Source organism: Schistocerca nitens, chromosome 4 (assembly GCF_023898315.1).
Source record: "Schistocerca nitens isolate TAMUIC-IGC-003100 chromosome 4, iqSchNite1.1, whole genome shotgun sequence".
Lineage (NCBI taxonomy): Eukaryota > Metazoa > Arthropoda > Insecta > Orthoptera > Acrididae > Schistocerca > Schistocerca nitens.
This window is the reverse complement of record NC_064617.1, coordinates 189,757,287-189,764,674: the sequence shown is the minus strand read 5'-3', so window position 1 is coordinate 189,764,674 and position 7,388 is coordinate 189,757,287.

Sequence of the window (7,388 nt, the reverse complement as noted above, 5' to 3'; positions counted from 1 at the left end):
AGTTGTCCTGTTGGCATATACAGTCACCATGAGAGAAAACATCAAGCATCAACAGATCCACAGGTGGTCTGCAATAACGTCCTCGTAGCCCACAGCTGTTATGGTGCATTTTATCGCCGGCCGCGGTGGTCTCGCGGTTCTAGGCGCGCAGTCAGGAACCGTGCGACTGCTACGGTCGCAGGTTCGAATCCTGCCCCGGGCATGGATGTGTGTGATGTCCTTAGGTTAGTTAGGTTTAAGTAGTTCTAAGTTCTAGGGGACTAATGACCACAGCAGTTGAGTCCCATAGTGCTCAGAGCCATTTGAACCATTTTTTTGCATTTTATCAGGTCCCATTGAAGCCAGGTTCATGTGCGCCATACCATAATACTTCCGTCACTGAACTGCGTTCGTGGTGCGCTGCATGTTTCCAGCAATCGTTCACCTGGATGACGGTGTATTCAGACAGGACCATCGACCTGGTGCAATGCGACTCATCCAACCAAGGGACACATTTACACTGATCCACAATTCAATGTCGATGCTCACATATCGGCTACAATCGTACAAGACGACGTCATTTGTTCGACATGGAAACACAAAAGAGTCGTCTAATGCGGATCGCATTGGTCATCAATGTGTGCTGAATGGTGTGCTCGGTAAAGTACCGGGACCAATATTTAATTCTGTCACCCGATCTGCCACGGACTGCCCCCTATTGCGGTTCACAGAGCAGGTAAACCTCTACCTCCTGTGATGAGCCGTGGAAGTCCATATATTTCCATGGCAGCGGCGCGCAACCAGCCGACCAGCTTCAAAGCTACTGAGATGCTTTGTCCAGGAGCTGGGTCATAAACTCTGCCCTTTATTAAGGTCGCTTATGTGAGTGAATATCCCCACATGCAGCCTGTATGGTCGCCTGGATGATTCCCCTCTCGTCTGTTCCGCTTACATACTTTCCCTGTCGCGAGACGCGCCTGCAACACTTTTAATTAGTACATCTCGCGGTACACAGTGGTCTTAATGTTTTGATCACCAGTATACACTGCAGAAAACAATGCAAGGACTGCTTTCCGTGTCACCAGCATATAACATCTGCATACTAAATGGTTGCAGTGTTAGTGATTCATCTATGACGGCCATCGACGATCAGATGGCGTCCAGGACGCCTATCTGTGCTCTCCCTCCATTGACACTGCAGGCAGTGACTGCGCTGATTTTAAAGGTGAACAGTGTGTGTAACATTCATTCTAGGGTACAACCATGCGCCACTGATGAGTATTTACTCCAGTGGAACAGCTTCAGCCATTTGAAAAGGGATGCACTATGGAGCTGCAGAAGACTGGATGGACATATCGACAGACTGCTACACATGTTGGGCACAGTGTATCGGTCGTGTGTGGCTCCTTTTAACAGTGGTCTGTAGAACTTTCCCACACAGACGACGTTCGGGACCTTCGTGCAGCATAATGGCACATCAATACTGACACATTGCACAAGAATCGGTGGCTGACAGAACATCATCCACAAACGAAATCTGGGCACATGTTGCACCTGCTGTGTTATCAGAGTTCATTGGGAACTGTCAGCTTGCAGCAGGATTAAGATCATGTGTGAGTATGAACAGGTTACCACTGACACCGTGATACATCCGAGAATGGCTACTCTGGTGTCTTGAGTGAGTTGACTGGAGAGCAGAATGGCGCTCTGTTGTATTGTGATTAGGGTAGGTCTGTAGGCGAATGATGGAGTACACATATATAGTGTGGACCTGCTGACCTACCCATCCCAGTGTGCATTCACCCACGACATACAGGGGCCATCCCAAACCTCATGGGGTGGGGGGAAGGCAGCATCAATTACAACTCGCGCTCACGTTTGGTATTTCTGCAGGGTAAAATAAACAGCGCACGCTGGATTGCGCAGGGTGTTATCCCCATGGTACATGCCGTTTTTCGACAAGAAGGTGACGTGTTGTTTCAGCAGAACAATGTAAGTCTATAGACGGTTGCTTGCGGCACAGTGTGCCCTTTTTGGTGTACAACAACTGCCCCGGCCAGCAGGCTAACCAAATCTCTCGTGAACTAATCATGTATGGAACATGAGGAAAATCGAAATTTACTCGTTGTCCAGAGCCTGCAAGAACCATTGTCGAACTCCAACAAAAGACGCAAGATGCTTGGGACAATCTATCGTAAAATCCATTCGCCACCTTTATGATCGTTTTCATGTGAGACAACACTCCTGTGTTGTCGCCAGAGAGGGGAACACTGTTTACTGATGCGTCCGTGTTGTTGCCTTAACTGTAACGTGTGTTTCATTTGGTCTGAATTCGTTATCATACATTCCTGGTACTAGTACCGGCCACTTCAAAAATGGTTCAAATGGCTCTGAGCACTATGGGACTCAACTGCTGTGGTCATTAGTCCCCTAGAACTTAGAACTACTTAAACCTAACTAACCTAAGGACATCACACACATCCATGCCCGAGGCAGGATTCGAACCTGCGACCGTAGCAGTCGCACGGTTCCGGACTGCGCGCCTAGAACCGCGAGACCGGCCACTTCACTTAGCAATAAAACGAACTTGCCCTCGGTATTGGTTTTTGGTGTGGGCTTTAGGACTTGGGACAGACAGATTTGTAGTAACGAAGGGCGTTCAAGAAGTAGTGGAATACATTTTTGTTCTGATATCAGGTTGGCTCTATTCAGGATTCCAGACAACAATTATTTCCCCACGCTTTTGACTAAAAAACCCTATTTTTCAACATAATTTCCCTTCAATGCGACGGTTTTACGACGCCTTACTGGGAGGGTCCATATGCTCGCAAGGTACCACAGTGCTGGTCAACATCGGAGCCAAAGTTTTGCGACGTCAATAATCTCCATTATCCACGTACGCTTTCCGTAGAGCGCATCCTTCATTGGACGAAACAGATGGAAGTCGGAAGTTCCCATTCGTAGCTACAATCTAAGCTGACCATTTGACGACACAAAAGTAAATCAGCGAATTTATGCAAGTTCAACACGACTATTGATACGTTGTAACTTTCTGATTATATGTGGTGTATATGTGCTATTTTTATACCCTGGCAAAGTGTTAGCAAAAACCCTGGAACTGAAAAGATGCACTGAAAATGTCTTCTGAGTGATGTAATTAGCGCAGCTATTGGTGAATAATAATATTATTAATTGTTTTGCAAAATATTTTTTTCTGAAAGCAGAATGGTTTTATTCAGGATATACCAATATACCATATTATTTTCCACTCTTCTGGCTACAAGACTATTTTTTAACATAATCTCCGTTCAATGCCACGACCTCACAACACCTTACTGGCAGACACTATATGCCCGCATGGCACTATGGCACTGGCCGACATCGAAGCCAACGTAGGACTGCATCAGTGGCCTCCCCATCGTCCATGTACTGCTTCCCGTGGAATGCATCCTTCGTTGGGCCAAAAAGATGGAAGTCGGTAGGTGCGAGATCCAAGATGTAGAGTGTATGAGGAAGAACAGTCACATGAAGTTTTGTGAGCTCCTTCCGGACGCGCAGACTTGTGTGAGGCTTTGCGTTGTCATGCAGGAGGAGAAGGAGACGTTCGTTTGCAACGGCCTTGCCGCAGTGGTAACACCGGTTCCCGTGAGATCACCGAAGTTAAGCGCTGTCGGGCTTGGCTAGCACTTGGATGGGTGACGATCCAGTCTGGCGAGCGCTCTTGGCAAGCGGGATGCACTCAGCCCTTGTGAGGCAAACTGAGGAGCTACTTGACTGTGAAGCAGCGGCTCCGGTCTCGGAAACTGACATACGGCCGGGAGAGCGGTGTGCTCACCACATGCCCCTCCATATCCGCATCCAGTGACGCCTATGGGCTGAGGATGAAACGGCGTCCGGTCGGTACCGTTGGGTCTTCATAGCTTGTTCGGGAGGAGTTTAATTTTAACTTGCTGACGACGTTTCTTCGAATTCCTGAGAGTAGCACAGTACACTTCCGACTTGATCGTTGCACCATGCCGGAGGACATCAAACAGAATAACCCTTTCAGAGTCCCAGAAGACCGTCACCATTGCTACCGGCTGAGGGTGCGGCTTTGAACTTTTTGTTCAAAGGACATGGCGTCCCTAAATGGATTGCTGTTTTGTTTCCGGTTCGGCGTGATGAACCCATATTTCATCGCCTGTGGCAACAAAAAATTGTCTCCATTAGACTCGTAACGCGCGAACAGTTCCGCACAGATGGTTCTTCGTTGCTCTTTATGGCCTCCTGTTAGGCGGCGAAGAACTGGTGGACGAGTGTGTCAGCACTACCAACAGAGTCATGCAGTTGAGCGCTGAGGTGTCTGACTGTGATCTGTATATCACCTCGAATGAGATTTCTTGATGCAATAATTTACCAACAGCCGTATGCAGTGTATAAATTTATTTTATTTTATGAACTTCTATGTGTGTACCCGTGGTCTAGGTGTAGCGTTTTTGATCCATAATCAAAACGTCTTCGGTTCCGGGTTCGAGCCCCGCCACTGCCTAAATTTTGATAAATAATCAGCATTGGCGGCCGAAGACTTGCGGCATAAGAAGTCAGCCTGATTCTCCCAACGGCCTTGTGAAAGAGGGCGGAGGAGCGGATAGAGGTTCAGGGCACTCTCTTGTCCTAGGGGTGGGAAATTGCCCCTAAAGGCGGAAGAATCAGCAATGATCAACGACATGAGGATGCAGAAGGCAATGGAAACCACTGCATTAAAGACACGTAACGTGTATCCACAGGACATGTGGCCTGTAATTGAAGAGGTGTCATGATGATCTCTCCATTGGCAAAAGATTCCGGAATAGTCCCCCATTCGGATCTCCGGGCGGGACTGCCAAGGGTATGGTTACCATGAGAAAAAGATGGAATAATCAATGAAAGGATAACGTTCTACGAGTCGGGGCGTGGAATGTCAGAAGCTTGAACGTGGTAGGGAAACTAGAAAATCTGGAAAGGGTAATGCAAAGGCTCAATCTAGGTACAGTAGGGGTCAGTGAAGTGAAGTGGAAGGAAGACAAGGATTTCTGGTCAGATGAGTATCGGGTAATATCAACAGCAGCAGAAAATGGTATAACAGGTGTAGGATTCGTTATGAATAGGAAGGGAGGGCAGAGGGTGTGTTACTGTGAACAGTTCAGTGACCGGGTTGTTCTAATCAGAATCGACAGCAGACCAACACCGACAACGATAGTTCAGGTATACATGCCGACGTCGCAAGCTGAAGATGAACAGATAGAGAAAGTGTATGAGGATATTGAAAGGGTAATGCAGTATGTAAAGGGGGACGAAAATCTAATAGTCATGGGCGACTGGAATGCAGTTGTAGGGGAAGGAGTAGAAGAAAAGGTTACAGGAGAATATGGGCTTGGGACGAGGAATGAAAGAGGAGAAAGACTAATTGAGTTCTGTAACAAGTTTCAGCTAGTAATAGCGAATACCCTGTTCAAGAATCACAAGAGGAGGAGGTATACTTGGAAAAGGCCTGGAGATACGGGAAGACAGTGATTCCGAAATCAGATGCTGCATTGTAAGGCGTACCCAGGAGCAGATATAGACTCAGATCACAATATAGAAGTGATGACGAGTAGGCTGAAGTTCAAGACATTAGTCAGGAAGAATCAATACGCAAAGAAGTGGGATACGGAAGTACTAAGGAATGACGAGATACGTTTGAAGTTCTCTAACGCTATAGATACAGCAATAAGGAATAGCGCAGTAGGCAGTGCAGTTGAAGAGGAATGGACATCTCTAAAAAGGGCCATCACAGATGTTGGGAAGGAAAACATAGGTACAAAGAAGGTAGCTGCGAAGAAACCATGGGTAACAGAAGAAATACTTCAGTTGATTGATGAAAGGAGGAATTACAAACACGTTCCGGGAAAATCAGGAATACAGAAATACAAGTCGCTGAGGAATGAAATAAATAGGAAGTGCAGGGAAGCTAAGACGAAATGGCTGCAGGAAAATTGTGAAGACATCGAAAAAGATATGATTGTCGGAAGGACAGACTCAGCATACAGGAAAGTCAAAACAACCTTTGGTGACATTAAAAGCAACGGTGGTAACATTACGAGTGCAACGGGAATTCCACTGTTAAATGCAGAGGAGAGAGCAGATAGGTGGAAAGAATACATTGAAAGCCTCTATGAGGGTGAAGATTTGTCTGATGTGATAGAAGAAGAAACTGGAGTCGATTTAGAAGAGATAGAGGATCCAGTATTAGAATCGGAATTTAAAAGAGCTTTGGAGAACTTACGGTCAAATAAGGCAGAAGGGATAGATAACATTCCATCAGAATTTCTAAAATCATTGAGGGAAGTGGCAACAAAACGACTATTCACGTTGGTGTGTAGAATATATGAGTCTGGCGACATACCATTTGACTTTCGGAAAAGCATCATCCACACAATTCCGAAGACGGCAAGAGCTGACAAGTGCGCCGGCCGAAGTGGCCGTGCGGTTAAAGGCGCTGCAGTCTGGAACCGCAAGACCGCTACGGTCGCAGGTTCGAATCCTGCCTCGGGCATGGATGTTTGTGATGTCCTTAGGTTAGTTAGGTTTAACTAGTTCTAAGTTCTAGGGGACTAATAACCTCAGCAGTTGAGTCCCATAGTGCTCAGAGCCATTTGAACCTGACAAGTGCGAGAATTATCGCACAATCAGCTTAACAGCTCATGCATCGAAGCTGCTTACAAGAATAATATACAGAAGAATGGAAAAGAAAATTGAGAATGCGCTAGGTGACGATCAGTTTGGCTTTAGGAAAAGTAAAGGGAGGAGAGAGGCAATTCTGACGTTACGGCTAATAATGGAAGCAAGGCTAAAGAAAAATCAAGACACTTTCATAGGATTTGTCGACCTGGAAAAAGCATCCGACAATATAAAATGGTGCAAGCTGTTCGAGATTCTGAAAGAAGTAGGGGTAAGCTATAGGGAGAGACGGGTCATATACAATATGTACAACAACCAAGAGGGAATAATAAGAGTGGACGATCAAGAACGAAGTGCTCGTATTAAGAAGGGTGTAAGACAAGGCTGTAGCCTTTCGCCCCTACTCTTCAATCTGTACATCGAGGAAGCAATGATGGAAATAAAAGAAAGGTTCAGGATTGGAATTAAAATACAAGGTGAAAGGATATCAATGATACGATTCGCTGATGACATTGCTATCCTGAGTGAAAGTGAAGAAGAATTAAATGATCTGCTGAACGGAATGAACAGTCTAATGAGTACACAGTATGGTTTGAGAGTAAATCGGAGAAATACGAAGGTAATGAGAAGTAGTAGAAATGAGAACAGCGAGAAACTTAACATCAGGATTGATGGTCACGAAGCCAATGAAGTTAAGGAATTCTGCTACCTAGGCAGTAAAATAACCAGTG